At 41.2% G+C, this 14,863-nt stretch overlaps 1 protein-coding gene across 2 annotated transcripts in view; it reads left to right on the top strand.

The window, feature by feature from the left end:
- pak5 (p21 protein (Cdc42/Rac)-activated kinase 5) overlaps nucleotides 1-14,863 on the top strand; it is a 94,205-nt gene that overhangs the window by 11,406 nt on the left and 67,936 nt on the right. The window contains exon 1 of one of the 2 annotated variants that reach the window (XM_082506544.1): nucleotides 2,783-3,384. The exons of the other annotated variant lie outside the window; for it this stretch is intronic. The gene's annotated coding sequence lies outside the window, so the exon portion shown is untranslated. Of the gene's footprint in view, nucleotides 1-2,782; nucleotides 3,385-14,863 lie in introns of those variants that run through there. 2 annotated transcript variants of the gene reach the window in all.

Genomic DNA, 14,863 nt, shown 5'->3' with positions numbered 1-14,863 from the left:
AGAAGAGAGAGTAAATCAAAGAGTGTGTAAGAGTGGAGTAAGCGTGAGGGAGATGGTTTCAAATACACGGTTATTGCTTCAGTTGCCATGGGGACAGTAGCATGTTTGTGTGTGTGTGTGTGTGTGTAAACCTGAGTATGTTTATGTATGTGCATTGAAATTCCAAACATCATATCTGGGCCACTGTGAAATGAGTTTAGTATCAGAAAAAATCACATTATTCAAACAGAGATGCCTGGGCTGATGTTCCAAGAATAACAAAAACCCACATTAGAACTCCTGCAGCTGCACTGTCGTGACCTGCGTACTCCCTCAATCCACCACTAGATGGAGGTGTCAAATATTCACTGGGGAGGTTGCAGTCATGTGGTGGGCAAACCCCTGATCTCAAAAAGGCCATTGGATTGGCTCATTTTTTCAGGTCAGCTGATTCCTTTGTGGAAATCACAGTAAACATAGTAGTTCTGGAGTTTTCTTCCAGAACTACTATAGTCCACTTCTGGACAACTTAGTCCAGTCGTGTCAAAATATCAGTACAATTTATTAAACTCCCCAGCAGTGTAATCCAGTTCATCAGCCTCACCATCCAAGTATGGCATAGTTCCCAAATCTTGCTATCACCCTCAAATTTTAACCACACTTCAAAGCTGTAGTGTGTCTGTGTGTGTGTGTGTGTGTGTGTTTTTTTTTTCCAGAGATGGTAAATCAGCTGTTCCATCCTGGATGCAGCTCTGTCCACAATTCAATTTTATTATGATTGAAAGCTCAATTACCATCCAAAAACACCACCGCCCCTCCTTTGACAGATGTGGCTATCTGTAAACCCCATAATAAGTGTCGCATATCCTGGAATAGTCTTCTGAAAGGGTGTTTCCCCGGCTGAGAACCTGAGCTCGCATGTCCCCAATGAGATTTATGGGTGGTGGCAATCTCCGTGGGAGACAGAGCAGGCAAGCGCAGTATGATCTGATCACAAAAGGCCAAATCAGTGGGACAGGAAATCAGTTAATACTGAGGAACTGTTTTTGAAGGGTTTGCTTACGTTTGTAAGCATGGTTTTGACATATGTTGCACACGTGTGTAGTGAGGACAGGAATGCACCTCCAACACCATATATTTGAAAGATGGACAGTTTTAAAGTCTTCATCTGTACAGAAGAAGGAGAAGAAGAAGAAAGATGGTGATAAAACACATGTGCTGGCAACTGTTTCATTGATCCAAGTGTTTAACAGCAATACAAAGAGGCAGATCTTGCATTATGGATGCTTTCTCCCTCCACTATCCTTCTAGTACTCAGTTTAAAAGAGCAGAGCAGACATAAGGAATGTGCTGTGAGTGGCAGAAAGTGGCTGTTGCCCTTCCATATTCGCTTACCATAGTCTAGGGAAGAGCCCCGTGCTACAAACAACATGTCAGAAAAAGAGATGGAAGATCAATGAGGGCTGTGACACAGTGGGAGCTGGCAGAGGCTGTCACACTGTGTGTGTCCTTAAAGCTTTCACTGGAAGAACATCTGTACTGATATATTTGCTTCTATCATCCTGCCTAAATCAGCTTCCTAAAATTACAACTTAAAAGAGAATTTTCTTAAAGTGTATGAAACTTCATTGCTTCATTTTTCATTACATTTTGTTTTTACAGTGCTTGCTATTAGTAAAGGACCTCTGACATAGCTTCACTGTTTTCCTTTTCCTGTATTTGTTTGTCTGTTTTCAAAGGATTAATTGTGTTGATATTGTCATTCTTTTTTTTTTTTAAATTTCTTGTAATCCACAACCCTGTGGACTAAAAGCTGATATTATGTAGGCCAAGAGGACATTTGCAATCAAATGAATTGTTGAAATGTAATGTAACCAAGTTAGCTTCCATGCATTACCTGGTGGCAGAAACTTATCAGTCATTACTTTATTTAACTATTTCAGCTATTTGTTTATTACTAGCATTTTATCAATCACTGCAAATTTCAGTTGTTTACCATCACTTTTATATATTTCAACCATTACACTCTGCTATATTTATTTTTTTAGCTTCTGTATAATATTTAAAATTATGATTTTAACCGTTACTTTTAACTGACTTTCAACATTATTTGTCTAATGTTATTTAGCCAGTACTTTAGCTTATCTTCTTATCAGGTATATAGTCCAGAGGTGAGGGGATCAATTCAAATATTGATAGTACTGATACCAACCACTGGTACTGGTATTGAATCAATACTAGTGTGATAGCATCGATGCTTTTTTCTATCCTCCAAGTTCAGTATGTAACCCAATGAACTGTGTTAAAGAAATAATAATTATTATTATTGGAAATTTAAAAAATATACTTCAAAAATGCACTAAAATGTTTGAACCTTCTTGTGTTGACTACTAGGTCTATTTTTAATAGCCTACAGCACATTCAAACAACAGAGTGTGACCCAAAATGCTTTGGAGACAGACACATTTACATTCCAGGTCTCCAACAAACCCAGTTTCAAAACACATGAAAATCTAAAAGGTGTGTTTTGTTGTGTGCTGCCTTTATAGGGTAAAAGGATCAATATCGGTACTGATACTGGCCCTTTATTTACTTGGTATTGCATCAATAGCAATTTCTGCAGTATCACAACACTAATATACTCTACTAGCAATTTATCCATCATTTTTCTCATTACTTTCGGTCAGCTTGCAGGTGGCGTATCCCTGCTTTATCTAGTTTTTCCTATTCACACCATTAGTACTACCGGTCAGTGATTCCAACGATTTAGCCGTTACTTCAAGCTAGCTGCCAGAACCATTAAGCCAACTTTAAGCTGTTTCAGTCTTTTAACTTTTATTTAACGTTATTACTGAAAATATAATTAAACTTTAGAATACGTCAACAACTTATAAACAATTTAAAAGCAAATGTATGATATACCATACCATTTTAAGCTAATTATTGTAACAGTTTATTCGTGTGTATTTGTAAGCTATTTCAGCTTCTTGTGTATTACATTAAGCTAGTCCAAACAGCTATACTGCTCTGGTACTCTCCATAGCAACAATAGACGACAGGGAGGGGGAAAAAAGAAAGAGGTTTTTCACACCGACGTTTATTGAATATGCTCGATGTGTAGCTCTCCCAGCACACCTACGTGACTGAAAGTTGTCCCTGCTCTGTTGCACAGGTGCTCCACATATATCCAGAGCGCTCTCCGCCCTCTCCGCCACCACAAACTGCGCTCATTCGCTCTCTCCAACAGCCCGGATGTAGCGCACAGGACCGCACAGTCCTCCACTTTAGTGATAATAACATGGCGCTGGCAGACACATAACGGTGCCCACCACATTGATAATACCCACACTAACAGGCTAAAATAAGCTACGGGACATGTGAGCTCTTCCACCCCGGGAAAAGCAGGTAAGTGCGGGGCGTTTTATTCGATAGAGCCATTTTGACGGTGTGATTTGGTAAGGGGGAGAAATGTGGCTGTTGATGCTTCTTGCAGGGGGGGCAAAAAGCCTCTCTATAAATGCATCTCCGAGGGTTTTGTGTGTCTAGCCCTCTGTCCGTGGGTTTAATGCTTCATAAACAAAGCAGTGTCATTCGGGGCTTGTTCACGTAGCTGCTTACGATGCATCGTGCAGAAATAAATCTGTCATTTTGTAGTGCATGTGTTGTCATGGCTGTCAGGCTCTCTCGAGCGTCGACCGCTGTCCTTGGTATTGAACTGGGTGGGCATCACATCTCTGTATGTTGCAAATAGATTTTGAGGGCCTGTGTAATGCTAATTTCTTAAATTATGTCACTGTTGCTTACCAGAACCACTGCTATCACTGGCTGGAGGTCGAAGAAAGAGAAGGGGGGGAATCGTTGTAATGGATCTGGGGGCTCACAGTGTGCGTGTATGGTGCTCATTGGCGAGTTTAGCCTAGTAGGCTCTCGTGCTGCTATATTTCTTTATTAGTATTATTATCAGTATTATTATTACCACGACAGCGTCGCTTTTATTGTAGCACTACGGCACATCTACTCCGGAGTGTGACAGTGATGATGACAGTGCAAGACAGTTTTATTGCACTGCCCGTGTTTTCCTTCTTGCAGCTAGAGTTTGAGTGTGCTCTGGCCAATGTAGGCCAGGTAACGGCAGGAACAGATGGCATGTTTTCAAGTTCAGTGTGGCTCTCGGATTAGATGGTGTAGACGAAAATTAAAAGTGGTGGCTAGGCCCTCTGAGCAAGGGTTCCCCTCCTAAGCTCATAATCACCCTAATAGCGACACTCTATTAATAGAGGCAATAATAACATGTTTTCTAATGCAGTCAGGAGGACTGTATTTTATCCCAAAACACGGGATATACGCTGAAGAATGCAGTCTGCAGAATATTTTACTCTGGCAGGGGATATACAAGGACTAATAGCCCAATAGACATAGCTAACAATAAATAACATGATAGGATAGAACAGGATAGGACCAGCCAATCATTTGTAGATTGATTATTCTTATAAAAGCAAGCCGGACACAAACAATTAGTCAATTAATGGAATAATTCAACCAAAAATGTAATCCACAGCTATTTTATTAATCATTTGAGATCTTTATGCCAGCATAATACCAGATATTTACTGCAATACACATTTCCTGCTTTCCCTGCCTCTGTATGATAACAGAATATGTTTTGGACTTTAAGATTGCAGGTGAGGCAGTACAAGGCATTAGAGGTGAGGTGTGAGAAAATTGTTAAATACTGCAATGAAAACATGACTTGCAAAGCCGATATCAAAGTCTGCTTAGTAGACGTACAGCTCCCGACTTCCTGCTTTAATAGGTACAGTGCTAGCATAGATACAGCATATAGCAACTCAGCAATGAGAATAAATACATTATTTTAAACATGCTTTTTGCAATACGGGTCACACTTTTGCACGCTGCTCGTGTGAATCAAAGATAACCTTTTGCAATGCATATGTTGCTTTGATAGTTACATCTGTTGACGTCTTAAACATCTGGTATTCACTTACAGTGGCAGGAGAGTACCTTTTAGGGCTAGCCCTACAATGTGTAATAGACACCCCGCCCCACCCCCCACCCACCCATCAAAAGGAAAAAACATTCACGTCTGTATAACAGATTGTGTTAACATAAAATATAACTTGAAGTTATTCTGTAGTAAACTGTGCTGATTAAACTGAGCACTAAACCATGCCACAATATTCTTGTAATAATCGTATTGTTACAAGTGAGTACAGAGGGATTAGTTTACAGTAAAACCATTGGTTATCAATCGCAAGATCTGTGTCCACAGCAAGCAGCAACCTTCAGGGCTGAAGAATGAAGCAGATGCTGAAGTGCCAAAAACTGCAATTCCGCTAGCGACCACTTGAGGCTGACTCCAGAAGAGAGTCAATTTCCACTCACTCGCATGTTAAAATTGTCAACTTTACACCATCAAGACGCACGTTACAGCTTGATACAGATAGTTTGGCCTATATGGATACTACAACTGTGTCCTCAGAGAATTATTTTATAAGTGAACAATTGGAAACTGGATTGGCACGTATCAAAATCAAAGACATGAACATGGGCATAGCTCCTAGGTTGCAAAAATTAAGCCAATGTGAAAGTGCACCAGAGTGTGATAGCTGTGTTTGCAAATCAACTTCTGGTCCTGTGAAAGTCTACAGGAAAATGACTTTGCCTTGACTTCTGTAAACACTTTCCTGGTCATACTATGGTAAAAAAAATAGGATTAAGATAAGATAAGATAAGATAAGATAAGATAAGATAAGATAGAACTTTATTAATCCCTCGGGTGGGTTCCTCTGGGAAATTCGATTTCCAAAAAAGCACAGCACCGACAGAAGTTACAGAGTTATACACACACACATATATATAAATACAGAGACAATATAAATAAAATATACGAAGGGGATAAATAGAATAAATAGGAATAAAAATAAAAATACAAGTGAATTGCACATTTCAAGTATTGAGTCTATTGCACCGTTGACTATTTACAAAAGTATTGCACAAAAGGTATTGCACAATGAGGTGAAGAGGCACTACAGCTTAGTTGTTCCCCCCTCCTTTGTCCTCCTGTTTCCCCTCCCTCTCCCCTCCAGAGAGGAGTTAAACAGTTTGATGGCATGTGGGACAAAGGAGTTTTTAAGTCTGTTAGTTCTTGTCTTTGGGAGAAGCAACCTGTCACTGAACAGACTCTTCTGATTGTTTATGGCCGTGTGCAGAGGATGCCTGGCATTGTCCATAATGTCCATCAGTTTCTTTAATGTCCTTTTCTCTGCCACTGTCACCAGAGTGTCCAGCTTCATGCCGACCACAGAGCTAGCCCTCCTGATCAGTTTCTCCAGCCTGGATGAGTCCTTCTTTGCTGTGCTGCTCCCCCAGCACACCACAGCATAGAAAAGTACTCCAGCAACCACCGACTGGTAAAACATCCTCAGGAGCTTCCTGCAGATGTTAAAAGACCTCAGCCTCCTGAGGAAGTACAGTCGGCTTTGGGCTTTTTTATACAGGTGCTCTGTGTTGCATGACCAGTCCAGTTTATTGTCCACCCACAGCCCGAGGTACTTGTACTTGTTGATTATGAAACCAAACGCTCTCTGGCTAATGAGTTATCACTCACAAGGCTTTAGCCATTGTGCATGAGGTTTCAGAGTCAGACTCAAACTTCCTTATTACACCAGATTTCTTAAAACTGAGATGATGATGATGATGATGATGATGGTGGAAACTCTAATCTCGAGGCTTCAAAATGGGACTTTACAAACCATTGGGTGATGTCATTGTAGCTATGTCCAGGCATCACTTAGATTAAAGGGAGTTTGTGGGTGGTGCTTTAGGTACCTTTCAGATGACTGTTTAGTAGAATCATAATATAGTTTGCCATGTTTAACAGCCTGTCCAATAAGTTTGCCCTTCAGTTTAGTTAAATATGATTCTAGCATTCTATTAGTCAGTTACTTTGCACTCATTAACACATATTTGTTTCTATGCATTACACCTGTACTTATTGCAGCTTGTTAACTAAGTTTGGAAGTGTTAGCCGATAACTTCACCGACAACTGCACCGTCTCGTCCATATATGCCAACTTCTAGCTCCAACAAACTAACATGGCAACTGTAAAAGTACTGACGATTCAAAATGTAAAGTCCAGAAACCCAGTGGGTGATGTCATGGTTGCTCCATCCATCTTTTATGCAGCCTGTGATCCACAGAAAACTTTTTTTTTTGTGCTCTAAGCACCACTGACCTCATTTTCGGTATGCTTCTCTGAAGCACTTGCTGTTGCTAGGTAAAGTGTTGACATCTTAAGTCCCACCATATCTAGGTTTTCACTGGAAATGATGTTGACGAGCACAGTGAGATTCCAAGCCTGAGCTTCTTCTTTTTTATAAAATTATGAACACAGTTTATGCGCTAACTTCGCTGTCTGATCTTTGAGAACTGTCACTTCTCAGAGTCACAGGATTTACATAGAAAACACTACCACTCTAGTAGTGCAGAATTTCAGCAGGGTACAAGTGAGGTCTAACAAATGAATAGTAGAAGTTGATGCAACAAGATGCCAAGATATTTTGACATACGTGGATCTAAATCCAAAAGGATTCCATCTTCTTAATCCTTCTTTCCCTCTGTTTTTTATTTTACTGCAGGATTTCTTTGTCTCCAAAGTAGAGCTGAAGTAATGCTGATGATATCATTATGTTCTTGAACTTGATAAAAACTCCAAAGCCAAAAACAGATCTGTCCTCTGTGTGAGCATCCTGACCTCCATGTGTGAAATAGTTGTAGTGCACCTTTAAATATCTAATTTTCCACCCCCCTTGTCCCAATCACGCGTCGATGTGAGATTAAGGGTGCTCGTCTTTTAGAGATAATAGGGTGTGTTGCTTTGGATCGGAAGACACTGCGAAGCTGAGTCAATGTGTTGGTTCATGTATGCTTGCTTGCACACTCCCTGGTTATCCACTCTGTAATGTATTCAGTGCCAGCGCTGAGCACAACAGCTTTACATAATGATCAAAGCTTAAGGGATGCCAGAGCATGGCTTCAGCCTTCAGTAATAATAATAATAACCTTTTGAAGTTATCACAATCCCACAACCTCCTTCCCCTCATACTCTGCCTCTGTCTCTCTCACACACACACCCACACACACTTGCACGGACCCACTCGAAGGTCCTCTTCTGTTTAATGTTTCTGGATACAGGGTGAGCATTTAAAAGAGGATGGCGATAATGAACACATGACTAACTATTTTAGTCCCTATGGCTGTGCACTAGACTGCTCTTGCTGTCTATGAGGAGGCAGCTTTCGTTCTTCACACAAACTCACAATTATGTAAGAGTGCAGTGGCGTGGTGGATTGAATAGTGTTGCCAGAAAAAGACAATCTCACACTCCCTTTGCTATGCACACTCAAGTGTGCGTTGGTTGTTGGTGCTGCTTCCTCATTCCTTAAAGCTTGACCTCACGTTTCACCGGTCACAATCTCCATTTCTCTGTCGGTGGCTAAATAGCATTTGAAATTCAAGGGTGGGAATGTGTTATCTGTAATTGAACTGTCTGATTCAGCCTTCTATTTATACGGAAACCTCTTGAAGACTCATTGGCTGTTTTAACAAAGTGTCTGGCAGACTTCTGCTGGTCGATCTTGCTAATCAAGAAGCCGAGTCAGGAAGCAGGCAAACAAGGTCTGCATAGAGACGAGATATGAAGAGAGAGAAGAGAGGACTACAGAGCGGGAGATAGAAGCTGGAATAGATGAAACAATGGAGGAACAAAGATGGGAAGAGGACGAAAGAAGACAGGCCTTGTAACCATAAGTAAGGTGAGACTAGTGTAGAGAGACCCAGAGGTGGTTGTGAAGCAGGAAGTGAGGATAAAAAGACAACACACATGGGTAAATTATTGGAATTAAAAGGGGATTTGATGAAAAAAGAGTCAAGAATGAAAATCAGGAAAAGGAAAATGAGGCTGAAGGCCCAGTGACTATGCAGTGGGTGAAAATAGCTATTGAAGGAGTATCTGTCTTTCTTTTATTGTCAGGGGTCGCGGGATCCCTTCGGTCTGTCGCTTCTGTTTATTTCAGCTGCGACCGAGCAGTCTGTCTGAATGCCAAACTCATCTTCAGATGTCAGCACTTTTGTCCCAGGTTATTGCATTTTGCTGTTTTGGTCCCAGGATTAAAAAAAAGGCTTCCCTTGTGTTTTCTGCATGGCCTGGTATGTCAGTAACAGAATGAGGTGTGTGTGTGTCTGTCTGCAAGAGTGGGAAGACAGAAGGCGAGATTGAGTGTATTTAAGAGACATCCTGACAGAGGAGAGATAACCATGAACAATTGAGAGCGATAGAAAGAAAATGTGTAGGTGATGGTGTGTGTGTGTGTGTGTGTGTGTGTGTGTGTGTGTGTGTGTGTGTGTGTGTGTGTGTATATGTGTGTGTGTGTGTGTGTGTGTGTGGGCTTCATGTTTGTTGCCTTTTAAGGATTAAAGAATTAAGTGATTCCACTGTGTCGTCTCTTTACATGTCACAAATGAAAATAAATGGTACAGATGTTTTTGTCATGACTTTATAATGTAATGAAGCCATCCACTTTGCACACAGGGCTGAAATGATGGGTGTCAGTGATATGTTACATTTTCCAATGAGCAACCGAATGTCCTTGCATCCATTCTCTTCCTCTTACCCAAGTCAAGGTCGCAGTGGGTGGAGCCAATCTCAGCTGCCATAGGGCAGTTGGCGGGGTACACCCTGCACAGTCGCCAGTCTGTCACAGGGCTAACACAGAAAAACAGACAACCAATCGCTACAGAGAATTTAGGATCATCAGTTAACCTAACCCCACTGACTGCATGTCTTTGGATTGGTAGTAGTTGGAGTAGCCGGAGACAACGCACACAGACACGGAGAGAACAGGCAAGCTCCACACAGAAATGACCCGGCAAGAAAGGCATGGTGGATTTGAACACCATTTTAACCACCAGGCAACTGCACATGTAAATTCTCACTTGTTGTGGTAATGAATGCAAAATCCACTATTTGGGATTATTTCGGTTTTAAACTAGACAATATGAGCATGCAATCAGGTGAAGGTCTGCAGCCTTTAAATGAAGATGAGATTTTATTTTTATTTTTTTAATGCTCTACTAGCAACATGCTGCTAGTTTAGCTAGCATGGGGCCTGAGGTGGCTTGATAGCTGACAAACGTCTTGTATTAGGAGTAGAGACTTTGTTCTTTGTTTTCCAGGACTTAACATCAACCGTACTGTTACAGGTCTTGACAGCACTACACTGAGTATTCATGCATGATAAGAAGGTGTGTCTAGGCTTATTAGCCTGCTTATTAACCGGACTTGCACTGCCCGAGAAATGTAACTACACATCGGGTCTAAATCAAGCTTTAGGGTTAACCCTGACGCCCACACCCCAACCATAACCTTAACTCTACTGTTCTCCTCTCTAGCTCAAGGAATGCCACCACCTTCTAGTGCTGATTGTGTCTTACAAGTTGATCAACTTGTCCAGAAGCAAGCAACTATGGACGCCATATATTCACTCAGTTGCCCAACCCTATGGACATGCATATAATCTGCTGGTATCTATCATTTAGAAACAAACCTTGAAAAGGATGCACGCCATGAATCTAAACTACTGTGCTGACGCTCATAAAGCTGTGTAATTTCTTTGTCCTGAACCCACACACACACATACATGCGTACACACATAGACACACAAAGAAAGAGTTAACCTAGATACTCACATAGCATTACAAGTAGAAGGAAGACAGTCAAACATAACCTACATCCTCTACAGTTTTCTCAGTCTAACTTGTCTGCGCTCATTGAGCCTGTTCTACTTCTTTCCCAATTTGTCTCTTGTCCAAAGCTGGAAAGGCCTGACTGGCATTGTGCTGATAGTGTGTGTGTGTGTGTGTTGGTGATGGGGTTAAGGCATCAGAGGGCACTGTAGCTTGAATACCCAGCGATGCCCTCAGGCTGCATGAATGCTGCATCTGCCTCTACTGCTGCCCAGCACAGAGCTCTGTCGCCCACCCTCCAGGCTTAGGGACTTGCACTATTTCTGTGGATGTGTGCGGGCGTGTATCTGTGTTAACATGCTTCAGCTTTCCTGTCGGCCGAATTGGTTGATACTGCATTGTTCAAGTGTGCTGCTGAGGCCTAACTCTTTTACAGAACTGCGTATTTAAAAGTATTGTCTCCGTCTGAGTGTGTGTGGGGGTATGTACCAGTGAAGCGCTGTAAGCCTGAGGTCAGTTTAATCACTGTTAAAGTGATACCTGTTTAGAATGACTGGACTTGAGGAGCCAATTGCTGTCTGCTGCCTTCACCCAAAGTACTTTTTAAAAACTGTGCTTTATGACTGTGAATAGGCAAGATTTTCCTCATCTGTTGTCACTTGATTTTATATATATTGAATAAGGAAAAGCCCATTGTTGCCCTTTTCCCTTCTGGGATAGTTCACATGCAACATTTTAAAGTGATTTTTTCATCATTGGTGTTGTATGGTAGCATATATTCGTCGTACTTTTAGGTCACCAGCAACAGTCTCGATGTATTTGTGATCTTGCTCTGATCAACAGAGCAAATAAGCACCTCATGATGCTAAAACACTTCTTCTAAGGACTTTGTTCCAGAAATCATCAAAATCAAATTAATCTGAAATTGCATTTTCAGCCTTTACAGGCAAATCGAAGCGACAAACGGCTTCGTACTGGGAGTTACGCTGCAGTTTCAAATCCAGTTTCACTACATTGTTACAAGCCCAATTAAAAACTGAAGGTAGCAAAGCAAACCATCACAAAAACAACCTGCAGCAGCAGCAGCAGTGGTGGCAGCAGCAGTTGGTCTTATCCACTCTTAAATGCCGTTGGCAATCATTTGCATGCTTTGTCTTTGAGATCTCGCTATAATTACTTACTTCTTTTGTTACTCCTGGCAGTCTTTTCAAGCTATCTGGAATACTGGGGGCTTGCAGATGCGTCCCAGACTTCTACAAAGCATGTTGACTGTGCCGTAGCACCTCGTTTCATTTGAAGTGTAAAACAGGCCTTTTGCTCAGTTCCTTGGCCAAACGCAGCACAGCGACAAAGACTATGAGAACCATCACTTGGCTGAAATTTATGATGTTGTTGTTTGATGGTTGTCATAGTTTATGATGTTTCAATATAGACAGATAGGCAGCTAAGTTATTACATGGAGCTCCCAAGTTTTTTCTGCATATTTGTAGCACCGGTTTAGGAACGAAACAGCGAGTTATGTCTCTCCTCTGGGTGTATTGTGACGGATCTTTGACTTTGAAATGGTAGTGCAACTGTAGACACACTCATCTGATTTCATCCTACTCAGTGATCACAGAGGAATAAGGAAGGAAGGGAAAAGGAAGACGTGAAGGGAAGAAACAGAAAAAGTATCCTGAAGGGATCCTTGGAGTCGCTCAGTGCTCTCCATCAAGTTGCCAGTCAGTATAGCTTTCATAACAGTTGCGAGCAAGCTCTCGCTGTTTTGTTCTGTGATTTGAGATCAGTCAGGTGGAATTTCATCAAAGCAGACTTGAATAAGGACATTCATTATGGCTCAGCTTGATTCATTACCATCGCCCAGCTCCCACACCCCCATGGGGGGACTTCAAAAGAAACGGAGAGGTTGAAGATGCAGGCTTCTATCGCAGCGAGGCTTACATCATAGCATACTGTATCCACCATCTGGGACATAATTATTAGACGATGTGTAAAAGTGGCTCGATTTGACCGTTGTGCGCTTGAACCAATTCAATCAAACCAGTTTGTATTACAGTTAATGAATGTAATGGCAACAGATACATGTTGTGTTCAAAGGCTGAAGCTAAAGCCAGATGATGTCACGTACAGGGTGATGGAAAGAAACGGCACTGTCCTTGTGTTGCAGTAGAAAAGAGTTAGTAGGAAGGGCTGAAACGAAAGGTTGAAATGCATTGCAGCTTAAGAAACACTAGTTAATAGAGAAATGCTACAAAAGCACAGAAAACACAATGGAAGCTGAATATACAATGTAATTGAAACAGGGAAAACAAACCCACAAAGCTCACCAAAAATCCAACTCTAATACCGTCAAGGTAACAAGCTAACAGTAAAAGGCTAATAGCAAGCATGTATCTACAGTGTTACATGGATCACACGATTAAAACGCACCTTACCATACATCTTTTTCTCCGTCGTGTCTTTTGCCTGAATGATGAAATAATTGCTTGAAAATTAAATGTGTCTCTGTTCTGTCCTATTATGTCTCCCTTAAAAACAGTTTCTCTGTGTTTTGTGTGCTTTTCCTGCGATTTTCTGTTTACTGGTGTTTTCTTAAGTTGCGGTGCATTTGAACTCTCAGGGCCCCCGTAGACACTGGATTAAACAATAAAAAGATAAATGAGTAAATATATTTATATTCTCTTAGGTGGTTTTGTATTCCTTCATTAATTTACTTGGTTATTGATTTATTGTGGATGCTTTTAATTCTAGCATCCAAGGAAAGAGACTTTTATTAAGAGGAGCACCAGATGGGTTTGGCAAACCCAACGATATCTCAGATACCGAGTTTGGTGGACTGCTGTGCAAAGAGCAGCAAGGCCAGTGTTAGCCTAAACTCTGATAGCAGTTGGGAAACTCACACTACACAGTGGATGTGCTTGACCAGGTGTTTGCTTGACCGGGTGTTTGCTTGACTGGGTGTTTCAACGATTGGATTTAGGAATGGGTCAGAAGGATTAACGATTGTTAATGTTCAACTTCAAACCATAGTTGGTCAAAGCCATTGCTAGATCTGGATGGTGACATAACATACATCTCCTATTGACAAACAGCTGCTCAGAATCCCATTTGTTCTGACCAAACAAGTAAAATCCATTCAGTCAGCGTTACAGAAGACGAATAGCATCCTGTTGTTAAGATAATTATACAGAGTAGATTACGCTCTGATTGGGCATGCTCAATTGACAATGATTTATATTAGGTAAGACAGTCCAATCTATCCTAACATTTGGTTTGTGGCTCTATAAAAATTGACTCCATTCCATTCCCAGAGTCAGTTTGGTCAGATTGTGCAATTGAAAACACAAACAGACATGTTTAATGTACTGTGTTAAAGAAGTATCAGTACTGGTATTGTGGTTAGACGATACAGTGGCTTGTGGGGATCTTTTGCTTTTTGTTGTTTAAATTCTGAACTCCTTTGACTGTAAAGAATGTTGTTTCCAACCCTTCACCAGTCAAAAGCAGCAATCTGGACCTAAATTTAGCACTGCTTGGAAACTTGACCATCACACAGATTAGCATCAGAGATGGGATGTCTTAACACGGCCTTCAGCTGGGAAACAACGCAACTTCGGGCATAAAAAAGGCGGTAGTTAAAGAGAAATCTATTTTGTATATGTGTGTGTATCTGTGGGTTTGTCAGTAGGTATACTGCTAGTGAATACTGCATGAAAGTATACATAGACATTTGAGATCACATATTGTTTGCATGTATATGTACTTGCATGCTTATTCACTTTACTGGGCAGATACACACACAGACACACAAGCACGTCCTTTAAGGCGGGCGGCTAATGACGTAGTGTAAGACAGAGAACACAGATGCAGTAGCTGAATAGATTAAAGCATTCATCCAGTGACGCAGCTGTGCTCTCTTTGATGCCTGGGCATGAAACTGCAGGAAATGGCAACAAAAGAGGGATGCAGTCTTAGCTGATATTAAAAAAAAAAAGAGATCCACTCTGAAGCGTACAGCAATAGCATGCTAACACACTCTGTCCCTCTCTCTCTGTCTGTCTTACAGTCAGCATCAGCCATATTGGCATATTGGCAAATAACATGACATTTACCTTTGGC

The sequence above is a fragment of the Aulonocara stuartgranti genome (assembly GCF_965226115.1).
Source record: "Aulonocara stuartgranti genome assembly, chromosome: 15".
NCBI classification, from domain to species: Eukaryota; Metazoa; Chordata; class Actinopteri; order Cichliformes; family Cichlidae; genus Aulonocara; species Aulonocara stuartgranti.
Note: the sequence above shows the minus strand (reverse complement) of the source record. Positions and strands in the feature narration are given on the sequence as shown.